Below are 23808 nucleotides of genomic sequence, written 5' to 3'. Positions count from 1 at the left end.
GTTCCCCTTGATCTAAGCTTTCCAAAGAACTCAAGTTCATGCGTTTTGGACAGAGTTTGCTAGGTCTGCGCATGGCTTTAATAGAGCTGCATGATTGGAAGAAATCAAATGCCAAAAATCACATTTCACATTGCCTTGACATCCAAGCCTCATTTGAACTTCAGAATGATTGTACATGGATCAAATTGGATTGCTTCATGGTCCTATACACACCCATGTAGGCTTGTGCATGAAATGTCCAAATTTAGCAATTTTTCAAGTGTGCAAATATCAGTTCCAATTGTTATTAATACAGGCCCTTGGAGCTCAATTCAAACACACCTTGCGTGCCAACTTTGCCCCCCAATTGAAACCCTCACATTTCAAAGGAAAGCCTGAGAATTTTCAACTTGAAAATTGAGTTTGAATCTCACTGTTTGGAGATTCAAAAACTTCAGGATCCAAAGCTTTGTACCATTGCCAAACCTCTCATGCAAGCTTGTCAAGTGTGATCAGATCAAGGTTGAAGCAAGCAAGATGCATTTCTGCTCAGCATTGAAGGTAAATTTCAGAAAATTTCTTCTCTTCGATTCTCACTCAATGCTCTTGGATCTTTGGTTGTCTGAAGTCCTACCAATGTAGGCAAGAATATTGACTTGCTTTGAGGTCAAATCGAAGCAACTTAGTTGTCACACCTCAAAATTCAACTCCTCGTATCTTTTTATATATTTGGAGTTAGTTGAAATTGAGGTCAGATTCATCCTCTACGCCATTTTTTCTTTCAAATTATGTCCTCCTTTTTTATTTTGGTGATGGTTGAGGGTGGACCAATCCGGTGAGGTCCACCGGAGAAGAAGACCGGAGCTCTGGCTCCGGCGATGTGTTGGCACGTCTCCCAGCCACAGGATCCATTCAAAACATTTTAATCTTAGGTGTTGGTTTTGATTACCATGTGTGTGGCGTGTTGACTAGGTTCCACCATGGAACGCGCGTTTGTGTCCACTTGATCTGCCACCTCAATTAATGAGGGAGATCAAGTGGCTCACGCTTTTTTAATTTTTTTTATTTTTGTTTTAATTCATTTGATTTTCATTAATTCATATTAATTTTAATATTGATCCAAAAAATATTAGAGTTTCACCAAAAAAATTCAAATATTTTCCTCTTTCATATTTTGAATTAAAATTATTTTTTGGATCATTATTAATATGTTTCATGATTTAATTGATTTTGTGATTATTTTTAATTGTTTAAAAATACTTTTAAGTCTTTAAAAATTCTGAAATTTTTTCTCCAAGGTCCTTTGACCTTGTTTGACCTATGATAAATCTCATGGCCATTTCTTTGGTGTTTTTATGAGGTTTTAGGAATTTGACAAACCATATTTAATTTAAATGCATTTTAGTATTTTTAAATTTAATAAATGTCAAATAATTGTGTTGACCTCTTGTGATGGTTTGTGTAAGTTTGACTTGTGTTGTTGGGCCTTGGTCAAGGTTGATTTGACTTTGCTAGGTTAATATCATAGGATTTAGGGGATTGATGGAATGTACATTCCATCTCCCAAAATGAATGAATGATATTAATTTGGTAAAAGTCCTCCTTTGATCAATTTGAGTTATAATTCATTCCCCTCCCTCTTCATCTAATTCCCTTTCTTTATGCATCCATTTCATTTGGCCTACGATATCCCAAAGTCCTAAAGCTAGTTGATTGAAAAATCAACATGAGTATGGATGAGATTAGGCCACCTCTTTTGCATATTATTTTTGTGTGTGGTATGTTTCATGAGCATAGTCCATTATACTATGTCTCTAACATGCATTAACACCAAAATTCTATTGCCCAGTCTCAAATAGTTGTGACTTCTACATAAGTCCAATTATGATTACTTAACATAGTGCTAAATTTTTGACACAAAAAGGCATAGCATTCTAGTTAGTGAGATTGTAAGTCTCCCCTCTTTCATGGTATTGTGTGGAAACTTGGCCTTTTTTCCTTCCTTTGGAAGATGTCTTGGCTCAAGGATCCATGCTTGTGATAAGTGGGTTGAGTGTTCTCCAAAGAATGACTTAAAACAAAAGCAAAAGCAAAACAATACTAACTTCTAACTTATTAACAACTAACATTTAATCTCAAGTCTTTTATTCTAATGCACTTTAATTTTTTTAAGTTCTATTCATTTGCCATTATTCATACCATTCTAATTGTTTATGTTAATTCCATTTTCACTTTGACCATTTGGACCATATTGTGTGATATATCTTTCTTGTGTATATTTTGTTTGTTTGTATGGTCTTTGACCATTAATGTACATAATAAGAAACAAAAAACTTAAAAGACTATCGTGTAGACTATTGACTTGATCATGGACAATTGGACTTAGAATTTAGGAAACATTCCTATGCTAAAGGACTTGGCCAATGTCAACTTTTGTGAAACCAAGTGCTTGCAATTTGAAACTTCATCTGATACATCTTTGAAGATCCCTTTGAGTTCATCTGCAACATGATCATTGTGAAGTTGTTATTTTGAATCTGTGACTTGTGGAGTTCATCTGCTACATGGGCCAATTTGAAGAAGATTATGGAGTGGCTGAGGTTTGGATGGGGTTGTCTTTATTTGATGCCTTGCTCTTCAAGTTAATATTGTATGCATTGTTTGTTGCTTGATTCTAATATCCAAGGGAATTTGGGGTTTCTATATGGTATTCTTGCCTATTGGATTGCTACCCATTGGTCAGATCTTTTCAACTCTTAACTTTTAATTTTGTACATAAGATTAGTCTTTTCATCTCCTCCCCATTTATTTAATTTTAAAATATCTCCCTCCTTTTAAAAACATCTTTGTTTGAACTTGTTATTTTCTAAATTTTGACCACTTTGCAAACTAGAAACTTTGGCCTTATGCCATTGTATTTTCAAACTTCTTTTCTTAATCAAACTTGTAAATAGACTTAACTATACTTGACCTAAAACTTTCAAAAAAGCCAAAAAATATTTAACTCATTCAAACCATTTTCTAGGCCTTTGTGCCTTTCAAACTTATTTTTTGTTAAAAACTATGCATCCACTTTAAAATTTATATCACGAACTACGAGGTTTTGATCCCTCATTTTTATGTTGGTACGTAGGCACAAGTCCGAAGGTCTTGTCAAACACAAAAATATAATTAACAAATTCTTTTCTCATCCCTCCATTCTATTTGTTTGTAAACATCATTTTGCACAAAATATATATGCACACAAAAAAGGGCTCCCTAGGAGTACCTAGGATACTTTGGGTGCTAACATCTTCCCTCTATGTAACCAACCCCCTTACCTGTAATCTATGGCATTTTATTAGTTTTATTTGAAAACTCCTTAATTTTGGGTTTTCTTTGTACTTTTCCCTTGGAAACAATAAAAGCGTGGTGGTGACTCTTGTTATTTGATGTCTAGCTTACCCATAGCTTGACGATCATGAATTTACCGCTATATCATTCATTTGGGTTTGCATTGGGAGAGATCACCAAGCATTTGTGATTGTATCATAATTTTTATTTCTTTTTTTACTAACCAAAATACCAAAAATATGTCTAGTGTAGCTTTGTTTCTTTTGTAGGTAGTGTGTGTATCCACATGTGCCTCATCAAGCTCACAACTAGTGTTTGAGACCCTCAATGTAAGGGATCGAGTTATCAAAGGTTAAAATTGGTTAAAATCATCATATGTGGACCCACCATGTTCTTTATTTGTCATTTTGATCAAGAATTCATCAAGAGTTTGAAGCTTGTTTGTCAAGGAAGCCCTAATTCATCTAGATATCTTATGTGCCTTCCTCAACAAGTTTCTTCAACATTTGGTCAAAGATGTCAAGGGATACTCCATTTTACTTAATCATAAGCATATATGATCCTCCATTATCCTCTAAGAGCAAAAGAACTTCAAGTTTGCAAGTTGGTTCAAGGAGGTTGACCAGAAAAGTCAATTGGTCAAATCTAGGGTTTCCTAGACTCTATCTCCTACAATTTTTATCATATATAAGTGATTCCAAGATAAAATTTACTCTTTATGACACTAAAAAAACTTTAATGTTGGCATCAAGATCTAATTTTTCTTGGAAATCCATTTTTTATGATGAAAGATTATAGGTCATTTTGTTTGTGCCCTAGATAGAAGGTCAACTTCTAAGAACCATAACTTGCTCAATTTTGATGATATGGAGATAATCCAAGTTTCATGATCAATTTCAAGATGTCTTCTTCAAATGTTATTCTTTGAGAAAGGTAAAATTCCACTTTCAAGGGCATGTTCCATAAGGAAACATTATAGGTCCATTTGGGTTATCATCATTGAACAAGCAATTTTCCTCAACTTCTGAAATCCATAACTCCATCATGAAAGCTCCAAATGGTATCAAATTTGTTACCAAATTTAACATGGTTGAAATATCTACAAATTTTGAGAAGGAACCAAATTCATTTGAAGCTCATAGCAAAAGGTATTGAAGGTGGAAAAATGGGTCATTTGACCTTTAACTTAGAATATTTTCAAGTATGTTTGATTCCTCCAACTTCAAGGCCATAATTCATCATGATCCAAGATTCAAATTTAAAAAGTCCTAACATCAAAGTTGTTTCCCTTAATGGTAGCTTTCTAAAGAGTCTAAGATTATTCCATTTGGATCAAAATATAGGGACTTGCGCATGGTTTCTATGATGGCCCAATTTGGCAACTTTTGAACTCAAAAGTTAAACAACTTTGCATGGCCTCATGTTATGATCTCAACATCTTTTATGCACGAATTTGGAGTGGATTACATGATCATTTGGGCCTGAACACATGCCCATGCACATCAATTACTATTTTTGGATTCACATTTGAAAGATGTAGAAATCATATTGCATTGCCTATAAATGGAACTCCATAGCCTCAAAATTGAGGAGAACCCTTGCCCAAGTTGTGCCAAGCAATCCCAGAACCCCATTTCCTAGAATACCTTAAGGATTTCTTTGAAATCGAGCTTCTAGTTCAAATTCTGTTTGTGAACTAGAACTCCAAGGATTCAGTACCTTTTTCATCTCAATCATCTCCTGCAAGCAAGAGAAAGCAAAGTCAAGTGGAATTGCATCAAGATTGACCTCCATAGCTGCTACCCGAAGGTGGAATTTCGCAAACTCTAACTCTTCGATTCTCACTCATTTTTTAACATTCTTGCTTGATTTTTGGTTGGCTGAAGTCCTACCAATGTAGGCATTGATACAGAGTTGCTTTGAGGTTGAAACAAAGTAATTCATTTTGAACACCTTAATTTTCAACTCCATGTTTCTCATTATAGAGTGAGAGTTTGAAAAGTTGGAGGTCATATTTGGAATCCTGTCATATTTCTCTACAAATTGATGTATGATCCATAAATTTTGGTGAGGTTTTGATCCTGACCAGTCTGGTGACCTGGCCGGAGAAGATGACCGGAGCTAGGGCTCCGGTGGTGTGCTGGTGCAATCCAGGCCATCTGATTAGTTTGCCACGTGATAATACGGTCCTTTGGATTCGATTACCACTTATGCAAGCGCGTTGACTGAGGTGCACCATGGATGATACGCGCTTGGCCATCAGATCTGCCACCTCAATTAATGAGGGAGATCTGATGACCCTCGTTTTTTTGATTTAGTTTATTTTCTGATTTAATTTTTAAATATCATTTTCTCACTTAATGCATTATAATTTCAATTTTAATCCAAAAAAATACGGGACTTTCACCAAAATTTCACAAATAATTTCCTCTTCCCATTTCTGAATTAAAATTAGTTTTTGGATTGGATTTGATATTTTTAGTGAATTTAATGATTTTTGACTTGTTTTTAATTGTATTTAAATACTTCTAACTTTCAAAAAATACCAAAAAAATTAGTCAAAGGTCCTTTGACATTCTTTGACTTATGATATATCCCTTGACCATTTATTTGGTGATTTGAAGGGATTTGAGGTTTCTCCCTTTTAAAATGTATTTTTATTCATTTAAAAATTTGATTTAAATTGTTTAATTGCTTTAATATTTTGTTGAGCTTTTATGTTGACTCAACTTCTGTTTGGCCTTGATCTTGGTTGAATTGGACTTTAATTTGATCAATACCATTGGATTTAGGGGGTTGATGATGTTTGAACTTCATCCCTCAAAATGAAGGGATGGTGGTGATCAAATGAAGTTCATCCCTTGATCAATTTGGGATCTATTTCACTTTATCTCTTCATCTTCATCTCTTTTCTTTCCCAATACAATTATGGCCAATTATTTCTCTAAGATCAAAATGCTAGTTGATTTATCAATGACCTTGTGTCAGATGAATCAACATGAGCTTGATTGAGATAGGTTCATCCCCTCTTACTTTTGTGTGTGGTTTGCTTTAGGAGCTTGGTCTCTATACCTTGTCTCTAGCATGCATTAACACCAATATTATTATTGCCCAACCTCATATAGTTGTGACTTCTACATAAGTCCAATTACGTTTGCTTAATATAGCGCTAAATTTGTTCTGAATGCATACATTTTTGTAAGTGAGATTGTAAGTCTCCTATTCCTCGTGGTATTGTGTGAAGATTTTACCTCTTTTCCATTTATGAGAGCTATTAGTATACTTATTGATTTATCCAAGTTGGAGCCCTTCTCATGGATGATGTATAGGTTCATATTTTCATGCTTATGAGTGGATGGTTGAGTGTTCTCCAAAAAATGACTTAAACAATTTTCTTCTTCCACTAACATTCACTAACATTTCTTTGTATTTAATTTACTTTTAATGTCATTTACTTTAATTCAATTTAAATTCTTGCACTTTATCATTCATTGTCATTTACATTCATGCAACTTGTTTATGTTTCAGTCATTTTCACTTTGCTTACTTGAGCCATTGTATTTGTGCTTGTGATTTATTTTGTGCTTGTGATTTTGTTTTGTATGGTCTTAGGACCTTAAAATACTTAATAAAAACAAAAACCCTAAAAAATATATTGGTGGACTGTTAGACATCTGTTTGTGACTTGGTTTGGATCCTTATGGACTTAGAATAGGCAACATCCCTGAGCTATGGAAGAGCTTGACCAATGCCATTATTTGAGATCATTTCTTGGCCAATGTCATTCATCTGATACAAGCCTTGAGAGACTTCTTTGGTTTATCCGTTATATGCTCTCTTTGTTTGATATTGTTATTTTGATGTTATTGTTATCTTTTGATGCTTGTCTCTATGAGTATGTTTCAAGGGACCTTTTCATCTGATATATCTAAGAGACATTGAAGGCTGCTTGCTTTGGAGTACTTGCTTAGATGTTTGGTTATCTTTATTTGATGCCATTGGTCTTCTTATTAATTGCTTGGATGATTATGCTTTGTTGCTTACTTAATAGTCCAAAGGAAATGGGTTTTTATCTTACACTTTTGTCTTGTGGATGCTTCCCATTGTTTAGATCTTTTTAACTCTGAACTTTTAAATCTTATCTAGGATAGTCCCTTCATCTCCATTTCCTTCTTTAATTTCAAATCTCTCTCTCATTTTTTAAAACTTCTTTGCTTGTGCTTTTCAACTTAGACTTGTTTTAATGAGTAGAAACCTTGGCCTTATGCCATTGATTTTCAAAGTATTTTCTTAATCAAACTTGTGAATTAACTTAATCATATTGACCTGATTTTCAAAAAGACAAAAAAGAGCTAACAACCTCATCTAATCATTTTGGCCACTTTGTGCCTTTTTATTTTAAACTTTTTCAAAATGAAGCATTTAGATTTGAGTTATCTTTGGTTGAGATATAATTCTCCCATTCCATAATATATTGATTGTAAGACTTTCCATTTATTAGGGGTTAGTGGCATACTTGTTGATTAAATCCAAGTTAGAGCCCTCCCTCTTAAATGTTGTAAAGCCCTCATTATCAGTGGATGTTTGGTTGAGTATTCCCCCATTGATAACAAAATATCTTTAAGCTTTTGTTAACATCAATCCACCCATCTTTGAAATTTTTACCATGAACTACGAGGTTTTGATCCCTCATTTTTATGTTGGTACGTAGGCATAAGGCCGAATGTCTTGTCAAACTAAAAATTGTAAATATTGAATTCTTTTCTCATTCCCTCACTCTATTTTTTAGCAAACATATTTTCAACTAAAACACTTGCACACAAAAAAGGGCTCCCTATGAGTACCTAGGACACTTTGGGTGGTAATACCTTCCCTCTATGTAACCAACCCCCTTACCTATAATCTTTGACATTTTATTAGTTTTGATTTGAAAACTTTTTATCTTTGGGTTTTGTTCATACTTTTCCCTTTTCCTTTTGAAACAATAAAAGCGTGGTGACGACTTTTGTTTTATTGACGTTGAGCTAACCAATAGCTCAGCGGTCATGAATTTACCACTGTAAAAAGAAAGTAGCGACTCTGGTGGAGAGTAGTCCTCAGTGGGTTTTGTCAACTTTTTGTGTCTATTATATTTGTTGATTATTGATGTTTGTGTATTGGTATGTATTGTATGTATGATACTCTCTGTTTGTTGTGCTTGGTGATCTCTGTATGGTGAGATAAGTTCTAACCTGAACTTGAGTGCAATCTAACATAGGAGGATGGTATAGTCAATGTTCGACTCATGTGGAGTAGTCCTTAACGAGTTGGTTTGAGATCCATCTACTCAGTGGAGACTAGGGGTGGCAAAATGGATGGATTGGACGGATATGGATTGGATTGTTAATGGATGGATCAAAACAATCCATTAGTCCATTAACAATCCACTAAAAGTTTCTTTAAAATATCCAATCCAATCCATCCATTAAGAATAAAATCCATCCAATCCATCCATTATTATATTTTTAGTGGATGGATATCCATCCATCCATATTTTTTTGAAAAAAAGATTTATTTTTTTTGAATTTTTTTTTTTGAATTTTTTTTTTTTTGAAAAATTCGATTTTTTTACTTTAAATCCACTTATTTTTTGAAAAAATATTTTTTTCCGAGAAAAAACTTTATTTTTTGAAAAATATATTTTTGGGAAAAAAACATATTTTGTATTTTCGAAAAAAAGTAATTTAAAAATGTTTTTTTTATTTTTGAAAAAAATATTATTTTTTTAATTCATAAAAAAACTTTTTCGACAATAAAATAGAATTTTGGTATTTTTCAAAAAAATGATTTTTACATTTTTAAGAAAAATCGATTTTTTGTATTTTTAAAAAAAGTCGATTTTTTTTCGGAAAAAAAAATAATTTTGTATTTTTTAAAAAAAATATCTGAAAAAATTCATTTATTTTAAATTAGATTAAAAAATCTATTGGATCATTAAAATGTGTTGAATGGATTGGATCAATCAATACTTATAAATGGATGGATTGGATCAATCAATACTTATAAATTGATGGATTGGATCAATCAATACTTATAAATGGATGGATTTAATTCAATCCATTAACTTAATTTTTATGTAGTGGATGGATTTGATAGATTTTTTGGTGGATGAATTTTGTCTTAATGGATCCAATTGCCACCCCTAGTGGAGACCCCTTTGGAATTACTGATGTCACGCGAGTAAGTTGTGGATAGACATTACTTTTTTCAACATGGGAGTCCGAGAAGCTGAGGACCGTAGAACATTTAACCCAACTTGGCCTATTTAGGACGTAGTGTAAAGACTGTTCAAGTATAGACTTGATAACAGTTGTTATGCAATACTACACTCAGACGAGTTTCTCTTGAGAATACTATGGGTTGATGAGTCAGTCATCCTAACATATAGTATCCGATAGATGGGATCACGACTCTGGGAACTTTTTAGAACATGATCTACAGGTTTTTATCCTTAGTACACTACTTTGGGATGGTTCTTAACCTAACTCCATGCTCATGACTCACAATAAACCCTTTGATTCTTGGCGATCCGATCATTTATCGTTAATATCAATGGAACTTGGGTGTTGATAAGGTGAAAACCATAACACCAAAATGGATGATTGATCTTGATGATGATTTGATCCATCCCTTGACATTTGTTTGTGTTTGCCTTGTGTGTGATTGTTGCATTCATGCATACATGTGCATCATAGCATTCATTACAACAATAAATTTTCAAGGAACTATGGTCATGTTTGCAAATATTTTCAAACCATGGATTGTGGACGAAGGAACACTAAGAAGTACAGTTTCAGATGTCCCGACTTGAAGGAGTTAAGGAAGCTAACATCCTTTGTAGTTGATCCCTTGGACTTCAAGCAATGTCATGGGAAGCTTTTATCTGTGTTATCTATCGAAGTGGTTGAAGGACTCTTGAGTATCTTGGTCTAGGTCTATGATCCTCTCTATGGTGCTTCACTTTTCCTGATTATCAGCTCATGCCTACGTTGGAATTGTATGACCATCTCTTGGGTATACTTGTATCTAACAAGGTGCCCTTCAGTGGATTAGAGAAGATTCTGAGATCTTAAGTCGTAGCGGATGCTCTTCATTTGAAGAAATCTGAGATTGATGCTAATATGACGAAGAAAAAAGGGAACCACGGGCTAACTTCTGAGTTTCTTATTGGTAGAGTTATTACTTTTGCTCAAGCTAGTAGTGTGGACGCTTTCGAAGCCATCTTTGTCTTGATCATCTATGGTTTAGCATTGTTCCCCAACATTGACAACTTCGTTGATGTTAACGCCATTTGAATCTTCTTGATTGAGAATCTTGTTCCCACTTTGTTGGATGACATGTATTTCTCTCTATATTTAAGGAATTCTAAGGGTGGTGGAACCTGTTGTGTATTGCACCCCTCTTCTGTACAAGTGGTTTATTTTGCACTTGCTACAGACACCAGTCTTCTTGGAGAACAAGCAATGTCTATGGTGGTCTCAGAGACTTATATCTCTCACTATTAATGATATTGTTTGGCATGATTCTGCATTGATGGCTTGGATATTATTGACAGTTGTGGTGAATTCTCCAATGTGCCTCTCATTGGTACACAAGGAGGAATCAACGATAACCCTTCTTTGGATCGTTGTCAGTTTGGGTTCCCCTTGAAGGATAAACCTAATAACATTCGGTTAAAAGGTATGTTCTATCAAGAGGGTAAAGATCCCCAAAGTTTGAAGAGTATAATGGTGCATGCTTGGCATAATGTTCATAGGAAGGGAAGAGTCGAGCTTAGTCCGTGCAATTGTGTAGCTTTGGAAGCTTACACTAGTTGGGTGAGAAGAGAGCTTTGGAGCTTAAGATGCCATACGTCTGTGAAAGACCTATGTCTATGGTTGTGGTTGAGCCGTCAACTCTCCCTAACCAAGATGTAGAGGAGTTGGAAGACGCACTCGCCAAGATGAAGCTAGAGAACGACCTGTGGGAAGAACGGTTACATGCTTTGAATCGAAAGCAAGTAGAGTTACAACTTGAGTTGAAAGATAAAGATGCACTCATCGAGATTCTTGAAGAGCGTGCAGTGAATATGTATATATATATATATATATATATATATTATATATATATATATATATATATATATATATATATATATAGAGAGAGAGAGAGAGAGAGAGAGAGAGAGAGAGATCCATAGGATTTATTTTCCTCTAGTATTCCTCAGCCTTCTGGTGCTTGGAAGAAGATCATCGACCAACTCGTCATCGAGAAAACTCAGATGAAGACCGCTTATGAGTCAGAGATCAGACGCGTCTGAATGAAGTATACGCCCTTGGCCAGATCAGTTGATTTAGTTGCTAGGGATCCTTAGGATGATACTTTCCTTTTCTCTTGTGTTTGTATTTTTGGTTTCTGAAATTATACTCAATGTAATCCTTCCAAAAAAATTATGAATAAAAAGAGATTTTTATGGTCAATTCTAAATGTTATTATTGATTATTATTACTAATTGAAATATTTGCAAGTAAGACTTTGTATGTTCCTTGAAAAAATTAAAATAAAAAACATTGCATTTCATGCATCATTTGCACAACATGTTTCTTGCCTTCTATCCCTTCAGCCAGATGTCTCATTGTTCTTCGCCTTTGTGTCAAACAAGCTGACTCATCAATACGATACTCACGCTAATCGTCAACAAAGAATGGATCATTTGGAATAAGAGAATCGAGAGCTCAAGGAAGAAGTTTCCAGACTCGTCGCTCTTATGGAGTCATTCATTGTTGCTCAGAGTCAACTGACCCTAACTCCTGCAACTCCTTAGTAAAGGAATGTCATCTCTGAGATCGTCTCAACGCTAGTGCCTGTAATTCCTGCCATCCAGTCTGCACCAACTATGCCTGCTGGATTCCCGTGGGGAATGCCTCCGAATTTTATGCCTGAAGGTTATGCTCCAACATTTGCTCCTATGCTGGTATTTAGCCCGGTCATGACTGTTTCGCTCCAGTTGTGCATGCTTTGCCTCGTGTCAAGGAGACCATTTATCATTTCGAGCCATCTGAGGGGCCTGATGTGTATGAGAAAGTGTATGAGATGAAAGACCAATTTCAAGAGTTGAGAAAAGAATTAAAGACCCTGAGAGGTAAAGAACTGTTTAGTAAAAGTGCTGCTGAACTTTGCTTAGTGTCCAATGTTAAAATCCCTGTTAAATTCAAGGTCCCCGACTTTGATAAGTATAAGGGAAATACGTGTCCTTCGAGCCATCTTGTAATGTACGCTTGCAAGATGTCTACTCAAATAGATAATGATCAACTTCTCATCCATTACTTTTAAGACAGTCTGACTGGTGCAACGCTTCGATGGTATATGGGTTTAGACAGTGCTAGTGTTCATACTTTCAACGACTTAGGCAAGGCCTTTGTCAACCAGTACAAGTACAACATAGATATGGCTCCCGATCATTATCAGTTAAGGTCCATGACTCAAAAGGATAAGGAGACGTTTAAAGAGTATGTGCAGAGGTGGAGAGAGCTTGCTACTCAAATCAGTCCCCCATTGGAGGAGAAGGAGGTGACGAAGATCTTCCTCAAAACCCTGAGTTCATTTTATTATGAACGTATGATTGTCAATTCTCCCAATGATTTCACCAAAATGGTGAACATGGGGATGTGTTTAGAAGAGGGTGTCCGAGAGGGCCGTTTGTTTAAAGAAGAACCATTTACGAGCAAGAAGTATGGTGGGAGTTTATCCAAGAAGAAGGAGGGGGACCAATGTAGTATCTGTAGGAAGGAAAATGAGGCCTCATGTGAGGAAGAATTCCAGATCCCAACAACAACATCAAGTATCATCTATCATTCTAGTATTCACCAACAATTCTATAGTTTAATCAACACCAATTCAACAACAACAACAATGTACCCACAACAATCATAACTATAACAACAATCAGCATAATAATTTTGAAAGGAAGAAGGTCACTTTTGATCCCATTCCGATGACTCATACAAAACTATATCCTTCTCTAGTTAACAAGAATTTGATCCAGACGAGGAATCCTTCACACACACCTGAGCCTCTGCCATGGTGGTACAAACCCGGTCTGCACTGTGCTTTTCATCAGAGGGCGGCAGACCATAACATCGAGAATTGTTATCCTTTGAATCATGAGTTTCATAAATTGATCAAGAGTAGGATGGTGTCTTTCGAGGACCGCACACCAAATGTCAAAGCCAACCCTTTGCCCGTTCATGGCAATTCTTCTATGAATATAGTAGATGGTTTTCCTGGTAATTTCAGGGCGTTTGATTCCCTTCATATTCGAAGGTCTTTTGTGGAGATGCATAGAACTCTATGTTTGATTAGTGATTGTGAACATGACTATGATGCTTGTGTTATCTGCAGTGTTAATCCACGAGGATGTGTTATTGTCAAGAGGGACATTCATAAGTTGATGGATGAAGGTGTTATTCAGATCAATCAATCCAGAGATATGGGTAATGATGTGAATGTTATTGTGCCAGTATTCAAGACTCCTGAGCGAGTAGTAATCCAGTTTGGCAACAGCAAAAATGATAATAGATCATATCGCCATTGGTAATATGGTTAGCGGGCCCAGACCCATACACATCCGATAAAGATGTACCTTACAAATATAATGCTACTATGATTGAAAATGGGAACCTTACCAATATAATGCTACTATGATTGAAAATGGGATAGAGGTTCCTCTTCCCGCAACAAATTCAGTAGTAAGCATCGTTGATGTTATTAAGGTGACCCGTAGCGGTCGTGTATTTGGCCCAGTATCTCCGAAGGTTGGGGAAGATGTTGTGGTTGGTAATAAGATGGATGTTCCTGTGGTTAATCCTGTTAGCGCTCCAATTTTTCAGTATGGTGAATCCAGCAGATTGAAGGTTAAGGATGATGATGATGAGGTTCTCTGGTTGATTAAGAAGAGTGTGTTCAATGTTATGGAGCAGCTGCTCCAAACGCCTTCCAAGATCTCTATCTTATCTTTGTTGATGAACTCCGAGGCACATCGAGAGACGTTGTAGAAGGTGCTTGAGCAAGCATATGTAGAGCATGATGTCACGGTTGATCAGTTTGATCATATTGTCGCTAATATCACTTCTTGCAACAATTTATGTTTCTGTGATGAATAGCTTCCCGAGGAAGGTCGAAATCATAGCTTGGCCCTCCATATATCCATGAACTGTAAAGAAGATGCTTTATCAAATGTTTTGGTAGACACCGGCTCGTCGTTAAATGTTCTACCTAAATCTACTTTGGCAAGATGTCTTATCAGGGCGCACCCATGAGGTACAGTGGTGTGGTTATGAAAGTGTTCGACGGTTCTCGTAAAACTGTCATTGGAGAAGTGGACCTCCCAATCAAGATAGATCCGAGTGATTTTCAGATTACTTTTCAAGTAATGGATATTCACCTAGCCTACAGCTTTTTATTGGGAAGGTCGTGGATTCATGAGGTTAGTGTTGTCACGTCGACGCTACATCAGAAACTCAAATTTGTTAAGAATGACAAGCTCGTTATTGTGGGAGGAGAAAAAGCGTTGCTGGTAAGCCATTTGTCGTCTTTCACTTATGTTGAAACTGAAGAAGAGGTTAGAACTCTGTTCTAAGCTTTGTCTATAGCTAATGAAGTTCAGAAGACTGGGGCACCCATGTCTTCCTTGAAAGATGCACAATAATTTGTTCAGGCTGATGGCACAGACAAGTGGGGTCGTGTCGTAGAAGTCGTTGAGAATAAGAACACAACTAGTCTAGGATTTCAGCAAGGGCCGTTCAAAGGCAATGTTAAGACTATGCAACAATTTTTCCATAGTGAATGGTTCATTCATGAAGAAGAACAACACTCAGCTGCTATCATTGAAGATGAAGATGAGGAAGACAACGCCAACTTTGTGACACACAGGCAGACTTGCAACAATTGATTTGTTGTTGACGTTCCTATTGTAGTCCATCGTTCAAAGTAATATGTCTTATTGTTTATGAAAAATCATTCTCCTATGCCTAATGGGGAAGGGAAACATTGTTAGGCATTTTCAAATTATCATCAATAAAACGCAATTTTATTCGTCCACATTTATGTTGCTTTTACTTTTTGCTTTCTCTGAAAATGGTAACCACAAAAAACATAAATAAGCAATAATTTTTCCCATATCTACATAATATTTGTGTGTACTTCATATTTCTAAAATCAAAATATCAAATAATTATGCAGGTTTCTTCTCAAACCCATTGAAAATAATGAACTTATTCCCTCTTCATACTTTGATTTCCCTGTGTTTGAAGCTGAGGAAGAGAATGATGATGAAGACATTCCTGATGAGTTATCATGTTTGCTTGAGCACAAGGAGAGAACCATTCAGTCGTTTGAAGAGAAGATTGAGTTGGTCAACTTGGGTTCCGATGATGATATCAAGGAAGTCAAGATTGGGTCACAGCTTTGTCCAGAGGTTAAGAAGGGGTTTATTGAGCTTCTCCGAGAATACTCTGATGTGTTTGCTTGGTCTTATCAAGATATGTCAGGTCTTGATACCGATATTGTGGAGCATAGATTTCCGTTGAAGCCAGAATGCCCGTCGGTTAAGCAGAAGTTAAGAAGAACTCATTCTGATATGGTAGTGAATATCAAGGAAGAAGTGCAAAATCATATTGACGTCGGTTTTCTTGTTACCTCCGAGTATTCGCAATGGGTGGCCAATATTGTGCATGTTCCTAAGAAGGACGAAAAAGTTAGCATGTGTGTTGATTATAGAGATTTGAATAAAGCTAGTCCGAAAGATGACTTTCCTCTACCACACATTGATATGTTGGTAGAAAATACAACTAAGTTCAATATCTTCTCTTTTATGGATGAATTTTTCCAATTATAATCAGATTAAGATGGCACCCAAAGATATGGAGGAGACCATATTGATTACACCTTAGGGAACATTTTGTTATACCTTTCGGTTTGAAGAATGTTGGTGCAACATACCAAAGAGCCATGACTACTCTTTTTCATGACATGATTCATAAAGAGATTGAGGTCTATGTTGATTATATGACTGCTAAATCAAGGAATGAAGATTAGCATGTTGTACATTTATTGAATTCATTCCAGCGTTTGAGGAAGTATAAACTCTGCTTGAATCCCAATAAGTGTACATTTGGTGTTCGCTCTAGTAAGTTGTTGGGCTTTATTGTGAGCGGGAATGGTATTGAAGTTGATCATGCCAAGGTTAAAGCAATACAAGAGATGCCTGCGCCCAAAATTGAGAAGCAAGTCAGAGGTTTTCTTGGCCTCTTGAAATATATCTCAAGATTTATTTCGCATATGACTACCACATGTGCGCCTATATTCAAGCTCCTTCGGAAAGATCAATCTTGCGATTGGACCATGGATTGCTAGAAAGCTTTTAACAGTATCAAAGAATATCTGCTTGAGCCTCTGATTCTGTCTCCGCCTGTTGAAGTAAGACCTTTGATCATGTACTTGATTGTGCTTGAAGAGGGTATGGGCTATGTTCTTTGCCAGCAAGACAAATCCGGTAAGAAAGAATATGCAATTTACTACCTTAAAAAGAAGTTCACTGATTGTGAGTCTCAGTATTCTATGTTTGAGAAGACATGGTGTGCTTTGGCTTGGGCTGCTAAGCGTCTGCGCCAGTATATGTTGAATCATACTACTTGTTGATATCCAAAATGGATATAATCAAGTACATATTTGAAAAGTCTGCTTTAATTGGGAGGATTACCCGTTGGCAGATGTTATTATCTTAGTATGATATTGAATACAAAGCTCAGAAAGTGATTAAAGGTAGTATCTTGGCTGACCATTTGGCTCACCAGCCTATTGATGATTATCAGTTAGTCCAATATGATTTTCGTGATGAAGAGATATTATATTTGAAGATGAAAGATTGTGATGAACCATTTCTTGAAGAAGGGCCATAATTTGTTTCCCGTTGGGGCATGGTATTTGATGGAGTTGTTAATTCATATAGTAATGGCATTGGGGCAATGATTGTTACTCCTCAAGGCACTCATTTTCCGTTTACAACTAGATTGACCTTCAAATGTACAAATAATATGGTTGAGTATGAAGCTTTCGTTATGGGGCTCGAAGAAGCCATTGATCTCAAAATCAAATATCTTGATGTTTATGGAGATTCAGCTTTGGTTATTAATCAGATCAAAGGTTAATGAGAGACGAATCAACCCGGTTTGATACCGTATAGAGATTATGCGAGGAGGATATCAACTTTCTTAACAAAGGTTGAGTTTCATGATATCCCTCGAGATGAAAACCGGATGGCAGATGCTGTTGCAACATTGGCTTCCATGATTGTGGTGAAGTATTGGAATGAAGTTCCCAACTTGACTGTGATGAGTCTTAATATGCCAGCTCATGTATTTGTTGTTTCAGAAATCAAGGATGATAAGCCATGGTATTATGATATCAAATGTTTCCTCCAAAGTCAGATTTACCCGCTTGGGGCATCTTTGAAAGATAAGAAGACTTTGATAAGATTAGCTGGCAACCTCTACCTGAATGGGGATGTGCTTTATAAGAGAAATTTCGATATGGTTTTGCTCAAATGCATGGATAGAAACAAAGTGGGCCTATTGATGACAGAAGTCCATGAAGGTTCCTTTGGTATTTATTCCAATGGACATGTTATGGCAAAGAAGATGTTGAAAGCAGGTTACTATTGGATGACAATGGAATCTGATTGTTGCAAGTTTGTGAAGAAATGCCACAAGTGTCAAATCTATGCTAATAAGATTTGTGTTCCTCCGACATTTTTGAATGCCATTTCCTCTCCATGGCCCTTCTCCGTGTGGGGAATTGATGTGATTAGCATGATTGAGCCCAAAACTCCAAATGGACATCGTTTCATTTTAGTGGCTATTGATTACTTCACGAAGTGGCTTAAAGCGACATCCTATGCAAATGTGACCAAGCAAGTTGTTGTGAGGTTTATCAAGAATCAGATTATATGCAGATATGGTGTGCCAAGTAATATCATTAGTGATAATGGATTGAACTTGAATAACAATATGGTGGAAGCTAAACAAGACCGGGGTATAACAGTCCACCAATATATTTTTTAAGGTTTTTGTTTTTATTAAGTATTTTAAGGTCCTAAGACCATAAACAAAACAAAATCATAAGCACAAAATAAATCACAAGCACAAATACAATGGCTCAAGTGAGCAAAGTGAAAATGACTAAAACATAAACAAGTTGCATGAATGTAAATGAAAATGAATGATAAAGTGCAGGAATTTAAATTGCATTAAAGTAAATGACATTAAAAGTAAAATAAATACAATTAAGTTTTAGTGAATGTTAGTGGAAGAAGAAAATTGTTTAAGTCATCTTTTGGAGAACACTCAACCATCCACTCATAAGCATGAAGATATGAACCTAGACATCATCCATGAGAAGGGCTCCAACTTGTATAAATCATCAAGTATGTCACTAGCTCTCATAAATGGAAAAGAGGTAAAATCTTCATACAATACCATGAGGAATGGGAGACTTACAATCTTACTTACAAAAATGATATGCCTTCGGGACAAATTTAGCGCTATGTTAAGCAATCGTAATTAGACTTATGTAGTAGTCACAACTATCTGAGGTCGGGAAATAATAATATTGGTGTTAATGCATGCTAGAGACAAGATATAGAGACCAAGCTCCTAAAGCATACCACATACAAAAATAAGAGGGGATAAACCTATCTGAATCAAGCTCGTGTTGGTTCATCTGACACAAGGTCATTGATGAATCAACTAGCATTTTTATCTTAGAGAAATCATTGGCCATAGTTGGATTGGGAAAGAAAAGACATAAAGATGAAGAGATGAAGTGAAAGAGATCCCAAATTGATCAAGGGATGAACTCATTTGATCAATATCATCCATTCATTTTAAGGGATAAAGTACAAACTTCATCAACTCCTTAAATCCAATGGTATTGATCAAATTAATGTCCAATTCAACCAAGATCAAGGGCAAACAGAAGTTGAGTCAACACAAAGTCAAAACAAAAGCTCAACAAAATATTAAAGCAATTAAACAGTCTAAATCAAAATTTTAAATCAATAAAAATACAGTTTAAAGGGGAAAAACCTCAAATCCCTTCAAATCACTAAATAAATGGCTAAGGGATATATCATAGGTCAAACAAGGTCAAATGACCTTTGACTAATTTTTTCGACATTTTTTGAAAGTCATAAGTATTTAAATGCAATTAAAAACAAATCAAATATCATTAAATTCACTAAAAATATCAAATTCAATCCAAAAATTAATTTTAATTCAAAAATGGGAAGAGGAAATTATTTGTGAAATTTGGTGAAAATCTCATATTTTTTGGATTAAAATTGAAATTATAATGAATTAAATGAGAAAATGCTATTTTAAAAATTAAATCAGAAAATAAACTAAATCAAAAAAATGAGGGTCATCAGATCTCCCTCATTAATTGAGGTGGCATATCTGATGGTCAAGCGCGTATCATCCATGGTGTACCTCAGTCAACGCGCTTGCATAAGTGGTAATCACATCCAAAGGACCAGATTATAACGTGCCAAACAGATCAGATGGCCTGGATTGCACCAGCGCACTACCGGAGCCCTAGCTCCGGCCAGGTCACCGGACTGGTCAGGATCAAAACCTCACCAAAATTTATGGATCATATATCAATTTGAAGAGAAAAATGCCAGGATTCCAAATATGACCTCCAATTTTTCTAACTCTCACTCTATAATGAGAAACATGGAGTTGAAAATTGAGGTGTTCAAACTGAATTGCTCTGATTCAAACTAAAAGTAAATTTGTATCAATGCCTACATTGGTAGGACTTCAGCCAACCAAAAATCAAGAAAGAATGTTAACAAATCAGTGAGAATCAAAGAGTTAAAGTTTGAGAAATTCCACCTTCGGGTAACAGCTATAGAGATCGATCTTTATGCAATTCTACTTGGCTTTGCTTCCTCTTGCTTGCAGAAGATGATTGAGATGAAAAAGGTACTGAATTCTTGGAGTTCTAGTTCACAAACAAAATTTGAACTATAAGCTCGATTTCAAAGAAATCCTCAAGGTATTCTAGGAAATCGGGTTCTGAGATTGCTTGGCACAGCTTGGGCAAGGGTTCTCCTCAATTCTGAGGCTATGGAGTTCCATTTATAGGCAATGCAATGTGATTACTACACCTTTCAAATTTGAGTCCAAAAATAGTAATTGATGTGAATGGGTGCATGGGCATGTGTTCAGGCCTAAATGATCATGTAATCCACTCCAAATTCGTGCACAAAAGATGTTGAGATCATAACATGAGGCCATGCAAAGTTGTTTAACTTTTGAGTTCAAAAGTTCTGGCCCTCAATTTTGATCCAAATGGAATGATCTTGGACTCTTTGGAAAAATACCATCATGGGGGTGATAACACTGAAATTTACCGTATTTTTGACTCCGATTTCACATGCATTCTAGTTGTTTTATTATCATTTTGTTGTGTTATTGTTATGTTTTCCTTTGTTTTCAGGTTTTTACTTTAATCGGAGCCCCGATCGAGAAAAGGAGTGAAAAAGAGCTAAAAACCCTAAAATTCAGCATTTTGTACTTGTGGCCTACCCCATGGCTGGCGCCATAGACCCTGCCATGACGTGTCCAAGCTCAACTTCCCTCAACTTCCATGTTCCCCACTACTTCCACTAAGGCGCCTCATTTTGTGCTTGTGGCGGGCGTCGTGGCCTTGTGGCGGGCGCCACAAGAGGAAAGTTTTCCCCTCCCATTTTCAAGTTGAAGGGCATCCTTGTCATTTCCATCTTTTTACTTGCTTATAAATAGAAACTCGAAATCACTTTTACAATCATCCAAACTTAGAGCAGAGGCAAACTCAGAGCAACTTTGTTTCACTTAGGCATATATTCAGTATTATAAAGTGGTAATCGCTTCGCATTGGAGTGTTACCACAATTGTGTAATCGAGTCTGTGATAGAGTCTATAATCGAGTTTGGAGCACTTTGGAAGGAAGTTAATTATGCCGCCATTTTCATTTCCGCTTTGCAATTTACTCAACCCTCCGATTGGAGCAGGTTTTTATTACTTGTCTTTATCTTATTTATTTTCCCGCACTCGCTTTAAATTATTTATTTCCTCGCACTCGCTTTAAATTATTTATTTCCTCGCACTCGCTTTACTTTTATTTATTTCCTCGCACTCGCTTTAAATTATTTATTTCCTCGCACTCGCTTTAAATTATTTATTTTCCGCACTCGCACTACTTTTATTTATTTCTCGCACTCGCACTACTTTTATTTACTTTCCGCACTCGCACTACTTTTATTTAAATTAATGCACTTTTACTTTACCATGTCTAACTAAATATATAAGGTTAGAATGTAAGAATCGTAATTGAACCGATAATCTGCACAATTGTTCGTAGAAGCACTTAAGGGCTATTTTAACTTTTAACTTAAGTTTTCCCGCACTTCAATTCTGTTGGGTAAGATCGAAAGCCGTCCAACGTCTTTTTAAACTTAATTGTTTTTAACTATTTCAAAAACAGCGAAAGCGCTTTGTTTAGTTCATTAGGAGATTTTAACATTAAGAAGAAAAGAGATTTTAAAACTATTTTCGGACGCGTTTATAAGTTTAGAGTCTGGTTCGTAAGAACCTCTTTTGGTTAAGAAATCCAAGTTATAATACTTTTCAACTTAGTCAAGATACTATATTTCTTAAAAATAGGTTTACTACTCTAACGTAATGCGCGCCTTTTTATAAGTGACAATAAGAGGGTTTGATTAGGGAGTACAACTCTGTTCTGAATACACAAAAGCGACAGTTCCTGTTAAATTAGTTCTTTTCAAAGTAGGAAACATTGCCCATAAGTAATTCTATTAGCAAGTACTTGGATTATTAATTGATTACGTGAATTACATTCGACCCTGTCTTTATTAATTAATCTTTATTCAACACTTTACTTTTCATTGCACACTCCAAAAACACTTATTTTGATTGCCTTTGATAAACACCATAACGACAGATAACGATAGATTGACATTTGGTCTCTGTGGATTCGATAATCTTTTATATTACTCTGACGCGTTCGTATACTTGCGAAGCACCGCATCAAGTTTTTGGCGCCGTTGCCGGGGACCAATTTCGTCAAATTTCATTTCCCTGTTGTTATATCGTTTAGACTTAGGCTATTTCCCGCCGGTCAATGCGAAGAACTCGCAGCACCGGAAGTTTAAGCTTAGTATACCCTCTGGCGGAACCTGAACGTTACGCTCGCGCACGTTTATTCTTTCATAGAATTAAGAGAGTTTTTCATTACGACTTGGGATAACCTTAGAAGAGTTTTTCTTGCTAGATATTTTTCCCCGAGTAAAACCGCCGTTCTTCGAAACCATATAACTAGATTTACCCAAAACCAAGGAGAAGCGATGTTCGAAGCTTGGGAGAGATATAAAGAGTTGTTACGAGCATGCCCACATCATGGCTTAGAAAATTGGTTAATCATTCAAACCTTCTATAATGGACTTCATTACAACACCAAGATGACCATCGACGCTGCCGCAGTCGGTGCTCTGATGAATAAACCTTATCCTGAAGCTAGTGCCCTCATCGAAGATATGGCTCAAAACCATCAATCATGGGGAGTCGAACGAGCGACAGTAAAGAAGAAGGAAGCCCAAGGAGGAGTGCATGAACTAAGCTCTATAGACATGATGCAAGCTAAAATGGATGCATTAGCCCTCAAAGTCGAGCATATGTGCATAAACCCGAATACTGTAGCAGCAGTTTCGTCGGATTGTGAGATATGGGGAACCAAAGGACACCAATCTGCAGAATGCAGTCTATTAAACGAAACCCACTCTCAGCAAGTGAACTACACCCAAGGGAACCCATATTCGAATACCTATAACCCTGGATGGAGGAATCATCCGAACTTCTCCTATAAAAAAAATAACCCTATTCAAAATAATGCACCTCCGAGACTTAGTTATCAATCCCCTAGATCAAATCAACCTATGCAACCTGTGCCATCAAAGTCGAGCCTTGAGAAAATTATGGAAAATTTTATCACCGCTCAAACCCAACAAAACAAGGAGTTCATGAACCAAAACATTCATGTTAACGAATTGATTACTCAGTTAGGAACCAAGGTTGACCAAATAGTTACTCATACAAAGATGCTTGAAACCCAGATCTCTCAGGTAGCTTCAAACCAAGCCCCTCAGACTACACCTGGAGGACAATTCCCTGGACAACCTCAACAAAATCCGAGAGGACAAGCCAATGACATTACCCTACGAAGTGGGAACGCTTATGATGAGCCACCAAACCCTAGATTGAGTGAACCCGAAACTTCTAAGGAATGTACCAAGCCCCCGAACGAAGTAAAGGAACCAGAGGAATCTGAAAATCAGGAAGGTCGAGAAAAAGGAGAAGAACC

At 36.2% G+C, this 23808-nt stretch overlaps 1 non-coding gene across 1 annotated transcript; it reads right to left on the bottom strand.

The window, feature by feature from the left end:
* Nucleotides 1-22747: 22747 nt before the first annotated feature.
* On the bottom strand, nt 22748-22854 carry LOC127098749 (small nucleolar RNA R71). Its single transcript, XR_007793449.1, has one exon. It is a non-coding gene; the product is annotated as a small nucleolar RNA R71 (small nucleolar RNA).
* Between the last annotated feature and the right edge of the window lie 954 nt (nt 22855-23808).

The sequence above is a fragment of the Lathyrus oleraceus genome, chromosome 6, assembly GCF_024323335.1.
Source record: "Lathyrus oleraceus cultivar Zhongwan6 chromosome 6, CAAS_Psat_ZW6_1.0, whole genome shotgun sequence".
Taxonomy (NCBI): Eukaryota; Viridiplantae; Streptophyta; class Magnoliopsida; order Fabales; family Fabaceae; genus Lathyrus; species Lathyrus oleraceus.
This window is presented reverse-complemented; position numbering and strand designations above follow the sequence as displayed.